Here is a 15427-nt window from a genome sequence, read left to right on the forward strand (position 1 = left end):
GATGGATGGATTGAGAGAAACAGATAGTGGGAAAAAAATTGGTGTTGATGAACAACTTTTAAAGGTGTGATTCTTGCTGCTAATCTCATGCTGCATTTCCATCATCAGGTCGCGTTTCCATCATTTCGCTGCTCTGCCACTCACCCATATGGCCATCATCATTACTTTGTTTCAATTAAACAAGTACTATTTACCCTGGATAATGAACATTGGTTCGACCTGCTAACTGACCAACTCTCTAAAAACAGTTGGGTCAAAAATGGACTGATCCTCTACTTGGGTCAAATTGACTCAAGTTGAAAGATGACCCAATGTTGCACACAAAAAAAGGTCATTCTGTTTAAAACAACCCATAAAATTTGGTCGGATCATCTACTTGGGTCAATTTGATCCAACTTTCCGGGTTGTTTTGCAAAAAAGTGGATCAGTACATTTTTTATCCATAATTGGTTGACGTTTAACCCAACTGTTTTTAGGGTGCAGGTACAAAATACTGTGTAATTCAACTCTCCATTAAAATGTGAATTACTCGGGGCTTACTAAGCTATTGCTCTGTGTCTGAAGGAAAACATTAACATTCAATTTCTGAGGTTTAAATGAGTAAAATAACTGAAATTACAGCATGTAAGAACAAAATCCACAAAACTGCCTCATTAATTAGTATTATCTCAATAAACTGAGAGGAGAGGACACACAATATAAATGGCAGCTGCACACTATGAAGGAATTCTCCCACACTTAGATGAACATGAGATAAGACGCTTGTGTGCATACAAGGACACAAACACACCGACTAACACTCCCACCCCCTAATGTGATCTAGAGCCTGCTTCACACCAGTGGGGTATGAATCTAGGTGAGCCACGGCGGCTGAGCAGTCTGTAGAACAGGCAGAAGGAGAACAACATTAATGATGTGCTTATTGATTGTTACCCCAATGGCAGCGCTCTGTTTTCACTTGCACATACACAGAACAAACGCGGGGATAGACAAACATGCACAGACCACATCAGTTTGCTGATTGTGGACCTGCGGACCTCTTCCTCCTGCATTGTTTCAGCTGCTGCAGCTGTGTAAGCTGTGTAAGCAGAAACATCTTCTCACATACAATTACATACCATTCATACATTCTTAAATGATCTCTTACACATCCGAGGCAACACGTGACCTATTTTCTACCCAGCAAATAATAGACATTGAAAGGAATGAGAAAAGGGGGAGGTGAAGTCTTTAAGAAATGCGAAGCAAACAAACTGAAATTATCGATTAACTCAGGATGAGCAATCTGTTCTACAAAGAGAACAGTGAGAGCAAGAGGACCTAAAATGGAGGAAGTTAGCAAGGAGAATTCTAATGGGGAATCATCTCTCACCTCCTGCACTGTTCTTTACCCCATGTCCTTCCTCTTTCTGATTTCTGTGGGAGTATCTGACCCTTGTCTGTCTTCACCCCGGCATAGACAGAAGGGGAAAGGAGGTAGGACAGAGCGACATGGGTGGGAAATGGGTGGAGGTGTTGGCAAGGGTTATTTGGGGTGGAGAAAAGGAGAGAGAAGAGTGAGAAAGAAGAAGGGGAATATAACGACAAAGAGGCTTGCTCGCTTGCTTTGCTTTGCTCGCATCTGTTCAATTCTACCACCAATTCCTCAGTGGACACAGTATGTATGGAATTAATGGGGCATTACATCTGCAGAAACTGAAAGTGAAAGAAAACATAGCCTATAGCCACAAGGGTCCTCGATCACTTGATACACATCCAGAGCTACTATTTGATCATTTGGACAAACCTATTTTATTTCACCAGCACCTTTTTTTTGAGGACTTATAATAGCCTTTTCTGGCCACTACAGCAAAAAATGTATGCACGCAGGAAATAAATATACCAACCAATTACTTCTGTGGTGTGACTGCACTCAGCTAATCAAATTATTTATTCAGAGCAGCTTTGCACGATGCAGTCCATTTAACCGAGACAGGCCTCCAACTACACTATTTAGAGTAAATTTGACTCTATTTAGAGTGAGACCAAATAGACTCAGTTTTTGAGCAATATTTACACTTGGAAGAGAGTAAAGTCAAGAATTGAAAATAAATAAATAAATAAAAGCCACTCAAGGGTTGAGGAAACTCACAACTTTCAGCTTGGAAGACTGCCACTGAAACACCTGAGCTATGCCACTCCTACTGTTTATATCCAAGAGGAGACCAAACACATTATTTTTGGTCTCTTGGAGTCAGGAAGATTCCAACTGACACAAGCGATATACTAACACACAGTAGGAGCTGTGCAGATCAAGGAGTAGATCGGCTGTCTCCCGAGGTGAAGGTTGTGAGTTTGTTCCACAACCCTTAAGTGTCTTTTATTTTCCCAATTCTTTATTTTGCTCTCTTCCAAGTGTAAATATTACTCTAAAACTGATTCTATTTGGTCCCACTCTAAATCGAGTCAATTCTACTCTACAGAATTTACTGTGTAGGTGTCCCAAGAAATTGACAATCTTACACCGTTTCTTCACACTTTCAGCACTTAGGCCAGTGTTTCCCAACCCTGGTCATCTTATATCTCATATCAACATCCCAGAAACTCTTCTCTGGGCCCGAGCTCATCTGAGACGGACGGACGCAAAGTAGAAAAGTGTGGTGTGGTCTGACGAGTGCACATTTCAATTTGGGAAATCATGGACGTTGCACCTTTCAAGCCAATGAGGGAAAAATACAATTTCAACTGTTATTCAGCACAAAGTTCAAAAGCCAGCATCTGTGATTGTATGGGGGTAGTAGAATGAGTAACTTGCACTTATGTAAAGTCCCCATTAATGCTGAAAGGTACATACACATTTTGGAGCAAAATATGCTGCCATCCAAGCAGTGTATTTGTCAGTGGGACATCCCCGCTTATTTAAGCGAGAAAAGCATTAACTGCATTATTTTCACTTTTGTGATGATACGGCTTGAAAAAATGACCACATTTCTTATCAAAGGCTCAGGCTACCTGGAAAATTGCCGGGCTACCTCAATTTCCCATGTTAGAAGCCGACTGACTGGCTCCTTAGCCTGGCTGGCTAAATCTTAGGCCTGGAGAATGCTTTAAAACAGCTACAGTAGGTTCTCAAAAATAAAGCTCTTGTGAAAAATTATATAGGCTACTGGTTAATAATAGCCCTTTGAGTAACTCATAGATGTGCCCAAAAAATGGGGTTTGAATGTTTAACCACTGCTCCACTCCCCATATAAAAGGTGTTGGGGTAGTAAAAAAAAAAAAAATCTCCTTAATAAAATGCAGAGGTATCGGATCGGGATTTGGTATAGGCCGATCTCAAAATGAGGTGACTCGGACTCGGACTTGGCTCCAAAAAAGTGTTATTGGGACATCCCTACTGCTGACCCTAGGAAATTCTCTGCACCTTCAGTTTTTTCTTGAAATTAAAAACTAGATTAGTGAAAATTTAAACATTTTGATATTTAGAAATTTTGGAAAACTGTTTAATATAGAAAACAATGGGGATGTATTCTTGTCTTAAATTATCATTTATCATCATCAAATCCCTGGGAGCTCCCTAAACTTTATGTTACAATTTTCAAACAAAGATATCAATTGTTAAAAATAAAAAATAAAAAACTTAAACATTTTGCATAACTGCAAAGTTGTTGAATAAACATATGCTTAAAAAATATTTCAGTGAAGTTTAAAAATAGTTAAAATCGGCACTTTAAAAAATATATATTTTAAAGCAAAATTTTTCCTTTCAGTGAAAGTGAATATCGGCTCCAAATATTGGTTATTGGCCTTGAGTACTAATAATCGTACCGGTATCAGCCCAGAAAATTTCCCCGGCCTATCTCTACATGGATTAGAGGCCAGGTTGTGAGTCAATTGCAGGGTACATGTAAACAAACATTCACTCTTATATTACACATATGTAAATTAGTATCTGCAGTTAACATGCATGTTTTTGTAATGTGGGACGAAGTATCTAGACAAAACCTATGCAAGCACTGGGGGAACGTGCAAAGTCCACATAGGAGGGCCCTATATTAAATAATGCTCAATATTCGAATAAGTGTCTTAATTCTGTCCATGTAGTGTACATGTAAGTGTGTAGACGTGTGTGTAAAAGCGTCAGAGAGAGATTAGGTTTTCCTCGAGAGCAAATAACCTCAGGAGAGACATGAGTATGTTCATTCATGCTTCATTCGTGTGTGTGAGTGTGTCTTAAAATGAACCAGCATGCACCAGTCTAATTACATACTGTATATCTGGAGGACTTTCAGTAAGCCATTGCTTCATTGACGCAAAACGACATGTAAGCAATTTGTTTTAGAGGCATTGCAAGGACAGCATCTCCATCTTTAGATATCTGTGCTCAGCTCAATAACACACACAAAAAAGGGCTAATGCCTAAACCTTGGCCCAGATGGTTCTTAAGAGTAAATGAGCTAAATAATTAACAGCCTTTAAATAAGCTAACTGCCCAGCTGATGGTCCTATCTTTTATCTCTCTCCTAATGATTCCAAAAAGTGACGTTTTGCTCATTTCAATCACACTTGAAAAGCAAACCCTAAAACAGCAAGCAAGCATGAAGCTTCTATTAAATGCAGCGTAGAGTGTGCATTGAAATATGGAATACATAAAAAAATGAATCTGTTCATTGGGCACGTTTAAAGCAGAGGCTTGACTCCACTACAGTTCAGGGTGATACGCATGATCGTGAAAAGAAAAAAAGATTGTCAAAGCAAAATGATCCAAATAACCTTTAATGGAGGGATGACTTAGAAAGTATAAAAGTGAAATTAATAACTCTGTAACAGTGCCAGTAAAACTGAGCATTAACACCTCTTAAAGGTCAGATATTTTAATTTGATACAGCTCTCTGGCTTTCATTAGACTGTGCAGTCACATCCAACATAAATATACAAATGAATGCGCAATTCCATAACTTTTTATTTTTAAGCTTATTTTTTTAAATAATTTCATATATTGAGAATATGTTTCTATTGTATTTGACAAATTAAGCAATGATGTAGGCTAGGCATGTTTTGTGACTAAATCCTGGCCGCAAATCCAACATCCATAAAATTAGCTTGCCCCCTTTCATGTAATGCAGCCAACTGAAAGAGGGTGTAATGTGGCCCAGGGGGTTAAGCTTCTCGCTTTCCTATCACATGAACCGTCTGCTGTCAGGAGGGATCACATCCCCCTCTCAAACCCCTGGGACTTTTGGAGTTGCACTTTTGTTACGTCTTTTGAGAGAACACGTTCAAACGTTTCATTGGCACAGCATCCACATCAGTGCAGACATCTGTCATTGACAGTTTGTGTGGTCTTGTCAACAAGAGGACAGACTAACGCACCAAAAATGTCAGTTTTCTTAGAATTTCAGTGTATTTTTGCATATAAATAAATAAGCGAGTAAACAGTCCCTCTAACTATTCAACTGATGTAACGTGCCTCAAGCAGCATTTTCAGCTTTATACTGTACACGGTGAGGGATTTGACCATCTAAGAACAATCAGCCTGAGAAAAAATAGGGAAGCACATGACTGTGAACGTTGGGGGAGTTTGGATTAAAACAGTCTGGAGCTATGCATGCTTGCAGGTGGCTTGGCTACTCTCATCCAAATCTTGGCGTAATCACATGGTAGTTGGCAGTCATAGAAAGAATTACAGTCATGCGTTTGTGTGGTTTATGCTCAGTCAAGTGTCTAAGGTGAGAACCTCAGCGGCAAGACCCGTTTGGATTCCTGCTGAAATTAAACTTCAGTATTCCCATAAGGAACACGCTGCTAGTGTTGTATATCAGCAGTCGCCATGTAACAGCTTTGGCAACACCACCCTGTTAAAACATTAAAATAGCAACAGGGAAGTGTTATTCAAAGCCTGGCGCCCCAGGGTTTGATGTGGATATGTCTTATTATGACTATGTGTAAAAATAAAACTTTTTTTCTACTGCACAGCTCATCATGATGTACAGTAGTAAAGTTCAGAATGGGAGCAAGACATAATGAATTGAATAATTAAATGAGGAGTGGTTCCTCATTTAACCTTAATTAAACCCTTGGTGGGTTTCCACAGCACCCACCGAGAGGTAGGGCGCAGGACCCCACAGAGACAATGGTGGCATGATACCAGCTTGCCCATATTTGAGCCTGGTTGATAAGTGACCTAACAGGAAGTAACCTGGTGCCTTTTTTTCTCACTGGTTTGGATTCGTTCAACTATGAATAATACATTATCAGAGAGAGCAAGCCATTTTCAACACTTAGATTAGTCAATAATTTTCATAAATAAATACATACATACATAAATAAACACTCATGCATGTGGACTGACCCAAAAAAAACTAATACATTTATCAAATTGTGACTTATGAAGTTTTAGAAACACGCCAGCATTATATTGTGCTACGGAAAAGGTACCCCTCCAAAAACACTTACTACATTTGGCCGTAATTCCTTTCGATTCGCAGCAGCAAATGATTGGAACACCCTACAGAACAAACTCAGACTCATCTCTCCGATGACAGTTTCTTTGTTTAAAAGCAAGATTCAGGAAATTTTAGTTGACACCTGTTCTTGTTAATATAAGCATAAGTGCCCTTCTCCTCCTTATAATTATGTTGTGCTTTGTTGTTTTATTTGTATTGTGATGTATGTGCTCTGTTTGGGCTTCTTGTCCAGGTCATGTTTGTAAATGAGAATTAGTTCTCAAACATTTTACCTGGTTAAATAAAGGTTAAATAAATAAATAAACAAATCAAATAGGTATGATACACAGTAAATTCTGTAGAGTAAATTTGACTTTGACTTTATTTATAGTGGGACCAAATAGACTCAGTTTTAGAGTAGGCTAAGATTTACACATCGAAAGAGAGTAAAATAAAGAATTGGGAGAGCAAAAGTCACTCAAGGGTTGAGGAACAAACTCATAACCTTCAGCTTGGGAGACTGCCACACTACCACCTGAGCTATGCCCCTCCTACTGTTTGCTTATCTCCAAGAGACCAAAGAAACCCCCCCCCCCCCACTCCCAATTATTTATTTTACTCTCTTCCAAGTGTAAATATTACTCTAGAACTGAATCTATTTGGTCCCACACTAAATATAATCAAATTTACTGTGTACAAGTGAAGCATATGTGGTATAGCCTGGCAAGCCACACCCACTTTCTTGAAAGACAGAATATGGGTCTGGAAAGATTGCCTCGAAACAGCCGGGCAACACAAATTCACTTATTTGCTGTGACGTATTCTTCCTGAGCAATGTCACTCTTCGGCGCCGGAACAAAGTCCGTCCTCCTCCTCATTAGATTCAAAATCAAGTTTTTACCGCAACAATGACACAAGACAATCACTACTGTCTCTCTTCAATTAGCCATGTTAAATTTACTTTGTCTCCGTCCACAGCTGCTGCTGTTTACTACTTGGCTTCCACATGTTGCTTTTTTGGCGTCACATCCGCTCTAGTCCAATTGGTTATTTCCACTGTCTGTCTGGTCAGGTTTGCCCCGCTTCAGAAATGCGCTTCATAGCGACTGTGCTCAGACTCACGCGCTGGTAAAGCGATGAGTCTGGTTTCCAGGCTATATGTAGTATGTTATAATTTTTATTGTTGAAAATAGCGCACACACACACATACAAAAATCACACATTTCTACCATTCTCAATGAATTTGATCCATCCAAAGTAGTGGAAATCTTCCTCCATAACTGAACCTTGTTCGCCATGTCAAGGTACATCATCTGTCTTGCCACGGTACGGTAACACCTCACGGTCACATCTTCAATCTCTACCATCTCTGATAGGCTATTCTTGTTCCAGGATGAAGTTTTAAAATTATAATTAAAAACAAAGTTACAGGCATAAAATGAGGCCAGAGAATGATTATTTTCTTAAAGATCTTTATAATAATATTATTTTGTCAGATCATACAACAGTTTTAACATACCGGTATATAACAAAATGTTATATATATGGTTGTATATGTAGATGGTTGCGTATTATCTTCAGAAGATGCTCATAATACTTTAGGAGTACTCTTGATGTTGCATACATACAACTGCAATATAATTTTTATATGAAAAATGTGTGAATTGAGCATTATTGACACTCAATACAGTTATGGTATCAATAAACAACTAAACAAAGTGCGATGGTTAGCTTGCTGCGTTGAGCACCATGTGTAGAGACACGTCCTCAGAGCAGGCAACCCCGGTTCGATTCTCAGGCTGTGCAGTCCTTTCCTGCAGGTAATTCCCCCTCTCTCTCTCACCTGTTTCCTATCTACTCTTCAGCTGTCCTGTAATAAAATAAAATAAAAACTAAACAAAATCTCATGCTGTGCTAAGTGCAGTGAGAAAAACCCTGAATGAAAATCTAGTTCCTTGGCTTTTAAATTATTGTTAACACAGATTGTGAGCTGTTATTAGCTTAAAAACACTGACAGTTGCCAATTTGCAGCTTAAATTCGCAAAAGTACATCTAAGTATTTGCATGCATGCCCTAACTCTGAGTGGGTGGACGTGTGAACAAACACAAAATGTGTTTTGACTGGCAAATCTAAAAGTTCACAAGCACCATTATTTCAGAGAGCAAGACAGAGAATCATGAATATTCCATTATGCAACTCAGCTCTGTGTGAAATGTGGACTTTTGAGTAGACTAAAACCATAATCATCCATCCATCTATTTTCTTAACTGCTTATTCCTCACAAGGGTCGCTGGAGCCAATCCCAACAGGCTTCGGGGAGGAGGAGGGGTACACCCTGGACTGGTTGCCAGCCAATCGCACACAGAGACAAACAAAACATTCACACTTACAATACATACAATGCAATAATAATAATAATAATAATAATAATAATAATAATAATAATAATAATAATAATAATAATAATAATAATAATAATAATAATAATAATAATAATAGGCGGCACGGTGGTGACTGGTTAGCATGTTCGCCTCCCAGTGCAGAGGACGTGAGATCGAGTCTGGGCTTCAACCTTCCTTGGGTGGAGTTTGCATGTTCTCCCTGTGCTTGCGTGGTTTTCCTCCGGGTACTCCGGTTTCCTCCCACATTCCAAAGACATGCATGGTTAATCGAACATGCAGGTTAATTGAACACTCCAAATTGTACATAGGTGTGATTGTGAGTGTGGATGGTTGTTCGTCTCTGTGTGCCCTGCGATTGGCTGGCAACCAGTTCAGGGTGTACCCCGCCTATTGCCCGAAGCCAGCTGGGATAGGCTCCAGCGCCTCCCGCGACCCTTGTGAGGAAAAGCGGTTAAGAAAATGGATGAATGGATAATAATAATAATAATAATAATGATAATGCATCAGATTTATATAGCACTTTTCTGGACATCAAAGACACTTTACGATACATTTTTCATGTACTCACACATTCACACTGTGGTGGCGGTAAGCTACTTCAGTAGCCACAGCTGCCCTGGGGCAGGCTGACGGAAGCGTGGCTGCCAGTGTGCGCATACGACCACCACCAAACATTCATACCTTCCATACACCAGTGTGAAGTTCCCCAAGAACGACACACACACACACATGACTTGGTGAGAGCGATAATTGAACACAGGACCTTCTGGTTACTGGCCGACCGGCTCTACCTCCTTGTTACTGCATTACTAGTGTACCTTATACTACCGGAGACTAATTCCGTGTGTGATTCTGATTCTGCACTTCTTGCAGGTTCATCACACATGCACACTTTCAAAAATGGTTTTGACTGGGAGATGAAACTTTACTCAAACAGTTTTCTTTTTTTTGCTTGTTTGTTTTGTCTTTTGTTTGTCATTGGAAAGCTTGAAAATTATAAATAAAATATTGAATTTTTTATATATCTATAACCTTTTCAAGGGATTTTGTACAAGCATCCCCAAGTGTCTTGTTATGTACAGTGTTCCCTCGCTATAACGCAGTTCACTTTTCACGGCCTCGCTGTTTCGCAGATTTTTTTTTTTTACAGTAATGTACCTATTTTATTACATTTATGAAGGTTTGAACATTGAGAATGTCTAAACAAGAGAGAAATGTGAGAACATGAAAATCCCTCAATGAGAAAATTGTGTAAATTGTGTGGTGAGAGGTTTTAGAGCCTTAAAACATTTATAATAAATGTAAAATATAAAGCTAACTACTTTGCCGATTTCATTTATTGTGGTATTGGAACCCAACCCCAGCGGAAAATGAGGGAACACTGTATTTGTATTGGTAGACGTGTGGTCCACAGCAGCAATAATTTGTGATACATTATACTATAGGTTCTAATTTTAATCAGCTGTTTACTGTTTGACTGAGCAATAGATCAAAATTGTACAGAGTAATATGAACACAATTCATCATTTCAAAGAGCTGTTGTAAATTGTATAAGCCACTTAAAAATACAGTGAAACCATTCTCTTGACTGCTTGATGCTATTTCAGGATCACAGTAATACTCCTAGGGCTGCTTGGTAACTTTCACAAGTATCCCTCACTATGACAGTTTTAGAATGGAAAAGCAAAGCATTAAACTTTGACCAGGATTTTCCACCGGGTAAGTGTTTTGTGTGTCTGTCTGGGCCAAACCCGGCAGTCATCCTGAGGAAGGCCAGTTGCTGATAAGGCCTCTGGGCAGGGAAAAGACTGTTTATACATTGAAAATGACGCCGCCTGCACTGAACACAAAACACACTTCACTGCTCAGCTGGAAATGACCTGAACCTTTGTGAATGCATGCGTGTGCGTGTGAGACAGGGGCAACCAAAGGCAACGTTCTCACCAACTGGAGCCTTGCAAGGAAATAAGCATTCTTCTCATGCATGATGTGGAATGAGAGTTGACACTAAAAATAAGCATTTGCTGGTATATTTACTTGGAATTTAAACATAGTGGCATGTTGTGTACCTGTAAAGTGTTGTGTAAAAGTATTTTCCCCCCTTCCTAATTTTTTATTCTATTTTTTATATTTACATATATTCTATAGAGACAACCCAAGTTAAAATTGCGTAATTGCGTTCATTCAGGGGATACAACGAATCCAAATCAATCTAACCTTATTTAAAAAAAAATATAATAATAAATAATTCACAATTTCGGTAAAGCTGAGTTCAGAGCCAGGCCTGATTACAACCAGATTTGTTAATTTGTGAAATCTAGGGATAGACCAATATTGGCCATTTTGACCAATATCCGTATTGGCCTTTAAAAAATAAAAAAATCTGATGGCCGATAAAAGGAAAATCTAAAACTATTTTAATCTCTATTTTAATCAGTTAACTTTATAAGAGATGCTGCTGTCCCTGGGAAATTTCTGAAACTTTTGTTTTTGTTCGACATTAAAACAAAGAAATTTCTTATTCTTAAATTTTGGGGAAAAAAATATGTACTGTAGAAAACTATAAAAAGCTATGGTATATTAAGTTTCCATTTAAGTTTTTAAGACGTACTGATAACCTCGGAAGCTCTCTGAACATTTTTTTTTAATTGAGTCTATTGTCTAAGATATATATTTTTTTAACTTATGCATTTTAAAAAAATCTGATTTTTTTTTCAATAAACATGCTTTAGACATTACAAAAAAAGTCAAGATTGGCATTTGTATTTTAAAAACTTTTGAAGGCAATTTTGTTCCTGAATATTGACTTCAAATAACGGTTATCGGCCTCCTTGTACTACCAATAATCAGCATCGGTATTGCTTTGCAAAAAACATATTGGTGTATCTCGAGTGAAATCCCTTTCATAATGCTTCTCAGACAAAGTGAACTCGACTACAAAATCAAAAAAAGAAACACATCATGCCACGAAGCAAAGAAATTAAAGAACAAATGAGGAACAAACTGATTGGAGTGATATTGCACAAATAGAGGAAACTGGGAACGGTGGTGAACTTTACAGGAGTGTTTGGCCAACCAAAATGACACACCAAGAGTGCCAGGATGACTCATGGACCGCAAGGAGGTCACAAAAGAACAACATCCAAAGGACTGCAGGCCTCATTGGCCAAGAAAAGACACCTGGCAAAAATGGCATCCATTCCAGAGCGAATCCACTGCTGACAAGAAAGAACACTGACGTCACATCAGCTTGTATCCTCAAGCTCAAGCACTCTTTAAGTTATGCCAAGGACATATGAAACATACCAGCAAGTCCATCTGATTGGTCCAGAAAACAAAATGAAAACTTTGGAGTGGCTAATTCAAAGTCCAGACTAAATTCCAATTGAGATGCTGACTCATCACCAGTTATCGCCAAGTGGGTTTTCACATAGGCTTGTACAGTATGTAAGTATTGTTTTCCCCTAAAAACTAAAATCTGAATTTAGAAACTTATTTTAATAGCTACTTGTGAGCTCTATAGATTGGCCTGGCGATTTGAAACAATTCAATGACACCAAAGATAAAGGAGGTGATAGTTCCTTTTTTTTATGGCACAGAATGCTTTATTTCAGTATTTTCTTCTCACCTTCACCATTCATCAAATAGGTGTTTTTTATATACTGGCCAGTGCTAGTTCACACCCCTTAATTAATGCTTAAGATCCCTTTGTTTTCCAAGACATTTTGAAATTTTAATGCTTTCCAACTTTGTGATTTGTGAAAGTTGATTTTCTGATGCAATACGACTGTGCCCTTGTGCACGGAGCAGGAGACATAAAGGCAAGGTTGGATGGGTTTGGTATGAAAGAACTTGACCTTTAGGATGAACTCACATGAAAATTGTGAGCTGGGCCCTCTCATACACCATTAATAGCATCTACTCTCACATACATTTCCACAGACACACACAGAAGAGTGGAAGAAGAGCTGCAAAGAGAAGAGCAGTTCTTTACTTTTCTTCTGTATTTTTCGCAAGCACTAATTTCTACAACAGTCAAGAAAATGTTACAAACAAAAGTACTGCTATTTTTAGAAAGTATAGTGCTTCTCGATTACTTTTTGTTATACTGCAGCCCCCACCCCTTTTATTTCACACCCCACCTACTCTCCACTGTGACTATAAATAGTATAATTTGTCTATAAAATTGTTGTAAGTACACCTCTCCAGAGGAATACTAATACCCCCCCCCCCCCCACACACACACACACACACAAAAATATCGCACCACGATGCTCCAGTGGGGCCCGCCCACGATTTGAGAAGGACTGCTATACAGTGGTGGCATGGTAGGCAAATATTGCCTTGACATAGAAAATTGGTGTATTTTGCATTGCATACAAACATTTTTCCTTTTTTGAGCAGTTTACAGTAACAATGATGATTGTTTACTGTGCACAACTCTGGTCATTTATTTGACTAGAGGCTTCGGGCTATTGTGTGGTCAGGAATAAACACAACAATGACAGGAACATGAAGTTCTGTATGACCCCCAACCCCTACTTCGAACTGTGGTTTCTTGGCTCTAATGATTATTAGTGATATTAGAGCCCAGCTTGAATCCCGTGTCTCTCACCCTCACAGGTTAGCTGAGTTGAACCATACAGGAAGAAGCTGTCCATGGGAAGGCCAGACCAAAAACACAATCAAGCTTTTGCTCAGCCTCTTTTTTTACGCTTAAATGTTTTTTTATTTTTTTATTATGCATTTGTTTTAATGTAAGCCCTCATAGCAATGGTTCTTATTAACCTTGTTGGAGGTACTGAACCACACCAGTTTACTATGTGCACCGATCCCTTCTTTATTGGAAAAATGAAATGGCTTTTTCAAATTCAAGACACAGGCATCGAGTTTACTGGTGAACAAAATGAACAGGGAGCAGCCTTTTCATTGAATTTGGCTCTCTTCACCTTGAAATTACAAAGTGTTGTAATTTCAAATTACAAGTGTTGTCCCTATGTCCATGCGGCTTAAGGGTGTGTTCATTTAGTTTTGGTCGATAGCTAGTTGTGCTGGACTAGAATTGTTTAATTTAGCATTGCAAATCATACAGTTAATACAGAGTAGGACACTGACTCCCATCACTTAAAGTAGCACTAAGGAACTTTTCAACCTTAATAAAAAAAAAGATATAACTCTTCTGATGAAACATCGACTTAAAACTAGTTGAATGCTAGCTTTGCCATGGCCTGAGGGGGTCTGTATCATTTTTACTGGCACTAAGCAACTTTGAGGAGGATGGTAGTAATGCTGCCACACAAAAAAACTACAAATGCGCTTACTGCCTTATGGCATACGTCACTTCCCTCTTTCCCCATTCATTACAAAGACAGAAGTCAATTTGAATGTCGATTACTGCTTTCCTGACAGAAGCTGCAAAACAACAGAAAGGTTTTGTCTGAGGAGACAAAAAAAAAAAAAGGACAGTCAAGAGCGGCCATTTTTCCACTTGCTGTTGAATGAACAACCAATCACAGCTTAGATTCTGAAAACAGATGAGCTGTGATTAGTCATTGCCTGAGCCCTGGGCAACTGTGATGTCAACTGCAGTCGACAGCAAGTGGCAAAATGGCCACCTTCTGATATTGATAAAAACGGCTGTATTTAGCTTCCGTACGACAATAACTTTGTAGATCAATTTGTCTTTGTCTCACACTAATATGGATTTAACAACCACTCTGCTTCGGTGTTATTGCAGAAACGCCAAAATATGTAACTACATCCTTTATTTATAGTTTGCTTTTCTTTGCATGTGGACTCCATTGTAAGTGTTCCATTGCTGCGCTATTGAGTTATTAGTTGACTTTTGTGGGACGCATCAGTAGCTACTAGATTTTTGTCCTGGCTGTACTCCATGTCATGATTTTGTATTTGTGTGATCTTATCACAAATGCACTTAATTGTGCAGCCCTACTTCTTATTCTATTCAAGAGACTACAGACTGACTTTTCTGCAGTCCATTTATTGCAATCTTGAGCCATGTCAATCCAATCTGCCCATGGCCGTCAGAGTCAGTTATGCTGGTTGATGGAAGAAGCTATGTTAGCAGTGGGATTGTTTCTTATCCAAATTTCAAATCCAGAACAAACAACCTTTACCTTACTCTTAATGGTTGGACAGAAGACAACTTGTTTCAGTCAACTACTAGCAAACACGCCTGTAGCACTGTAATACACTTTAATACATGTAATAAGAGCATCTCCATTTTGTTTTTGTCACGTCATTAGATTAGATGTATAGATAATATTGATTTTAAACTGCTCCAGATGGTGTACATGGTGCGTTTTTGGATAATAGTTTGGTTTCTATAATTGTGCCGTGATCGTCTCTGCCGATGGTTGTATGCTATCTGAACATACCGCAAGTTAGCAAGATTGTTGACCGGCAACTCAGAAGGTAGTTCATGTCATATTTCCATCTAATTAGTAAGAGAAAGAAAACTTAAAACAGCACATTGTGTGGATTTTGACTAAAAGGAATTTAAGTTGTCTGTGTTTCTTATTTACAGATTAGGTAGGCACTAGGCATGGTCCGGTATCAGATTTTGACAATGTGGTAAT

General features: G+C 38.7%; 1 protein-coding gene across 4 annotated transcripts in view; it reads right to left on the minus strand.

Moving 5' to 3' along the window:
* kank4 (KN motif and ankyrin repeat domains 4) overlaps positions 1-15427 on the minus strand; it is a 77642-nt gene that overhangs the window by 29638 nt on the left and 32577 nt on the right. The window contains exon 1 of one of the 4 annotated variants that reach the window (XM_086089657.1): positions 1373-1434. The exons of the other annotated variants lie outside the window; for them this stretch is intronic. The gene's annotated coding sequence lies outside the window, so the exon portion shown is untranslated. Of the gene's footprint in view, positions 1-1372; positions 1435-15427 lie in introns of those variants that run through there. 4 annotated transcript variants of the gene reach the window in all.

Source organism: Leptonotus elevatus, chromosome 11 (genome assembly GCF_054856555.1).
Source record: "Leptonotus elevatus isolate MCC_2025b chromosome 11, RoL_Lele_1.0, whole genome shotgun sequence".
Classification (NCBI taxonomy): Eukaryota; Metazoa; Chordata; class Actinopteri; order Syngnathiformes; family Syngnathidae; genus Leptonotus; species Leptonotus elevatus.